Source organism: Bison bison, unplaced genomic scaffold (assembly GCF_000754665.1).
Source record: "Bison bison bison isolate TAMUID 2011002044 unplaced genomic scaffold, Bison_UMD1.0 scf7180017864299, whole genome shotgun sequence".
Lineage (NCBI taxonomy): Eukaryota > Metazoa > Chordata > Mammalia > Artiodactyla > Bovidae > Bison > Bison bison.
Window position 1 is genome coordinate 4,430,040 of NW_011494871.1, and position 1,894 is coordinate 4,431,933.

Consider the following 1,894-nt stretch of genomic DNA (forward strand, 5'->3'; position numbering starts at 1 on the left):
GGCCCCTGGAGGGGCAGGGGAGTCACGGCAGCCTCTGATATGGCCCCCTGCTTTTGAAATTTGAGACTAAAAATAAATAACCTTCCTGCACATTCAGTCTGCACACACTCAGACCCACGCCGGCCCCCCAGCTTTTGTGAGCAGTTTGACCTGATAAATGCGCTTGGCTGGCATCAAATAGTTCAGCTCTGACCGATCACATTTAAATATGTGAATTAGTCATGAAGCAGGACACAGCTTGGTGAGCTTGCTAACTTGCTGGACTCCACTGAAGGAGAAGGGAGGAAAAAGCAGAAAGCCATTCCGGGCTGTCAATTAGGTGGAGAGGTGAGAGGCACCCCCCCTTGGGCCACGTCTCCGCACTCAGGCCCAAGGTTCCACCAAGAATGGGGAGGAAACCTGTTCCCCGTCAGGGATGGGGTGCTGGGCTTAGGCCCCTGGGTGCTATCTTGGACTCTTGGTGGCACCTGTGGGCGCTGGGCCACTCAGCACAGAGGCCATCCAGACTGCCCCCCAGGGACAGGCCCATGGGCGCTGCAGCCCATGGAGGCCTCAGGCTCAGGCTAGGGGGGCTCCACGCCAACGAAGCCCGCCCCCCCGGGAAAAGCAAACTGGAGCTTCTGTAGGTGTGTTTATTAAACCCAGCCACCACCACTCCCTGTTCTAGAGAGAGCAGAAAACACAGGAGGGGTGGGTGGATGAAACCTCTGATCCCTCACTCCCAGGAAAGATCTGCTGGAAGAGTTGGGGAGGGCACCTGGGCAGCCATGCACCCCAGTACCTGCCACGTCTTAGCACTCAGTTTGGTTCAGTTGCTCAGTCATATCTGACTCTTTACGACCCCATGGACTGCAGCACACCAGGCCTCCCTGTCCCAGAGCTTGTTCAAACTCATGTCCATCAAGTCGGTGATGCCACCCAACCATCTCATCCTCTGTCGTTCCCTTCTCCTCCCGCCCTCAATCTTTCCCAGCATCAGGATCTTTTCCAAGGAGTCAGTTCTTCGCATCAGGTGGCCAAAGTATTGGAGTTTCAGCTTCAGCATCAGTCCTTCCAATGAATATTCAGGACTGATTTCCTTTAGGATTGACTGGTTGGATGTCCTTGCAGTCCAAGGGACTCTCAAGAATCTTCTCCAACACTACAGTTCAAAAACATCAATTCTTCAGTGCCCTGCTTTCTTTATGATCCAACTCTCACATCCATACATGACTACTGGAAAAACTATAGTTTTGATGGAATTTTGTTGGCAAAGTAATGTCTGCTGTTTAATATGCTGTCTAGGTTGGTCATAATTTTTCTTCTTAGCACTAGGGGAAGACAAACCCCAGTGCCTGCAGTTCCTGAAGACCGCCCCACCATAGGCATGTAACCCTGGCACTGACCTCCACCGGCCCCAACCAATGCTGCAAAGGCCAGGAGCGTCCCTGCTGACAGATCTAAGGAGCAGGAAGGACAGAAAACAACGTGCCTCTAACCTCCAGCGGCTCTGTGGTCAGGGTGGGTGGCAGCTGCCCCAAAACGGGAGAAGGTTCCGCCCCTGGGTTAACCTCTTTAAGATGTTCTGCACACACACGTCAGCGATGCATACACATGACATACACGTCATGATAGCTGCTGGCATCAGGCATCGCCGGCGGAAGCCTGCGGTGAAGCCCGGCCCTCATCCGGTGATTGAAGGACTAGTGCTAGAGAGTGGCACAGAAGAGGAACCCACCTGCCCGGTTTGCGGCCTGACCCGTACACACGATCACATAAAATGCTATAAACCTGTGTGTTTTCTCGAGGATGAGCTCTAGAACTGACAGCCTGCCTTCAGTGAGTGAGCTGCCCCGACCACAGTTACCACGCTGGTGTAAGCTCGGCTCCAGGGCCCACAGGACGCTCCGAGGAG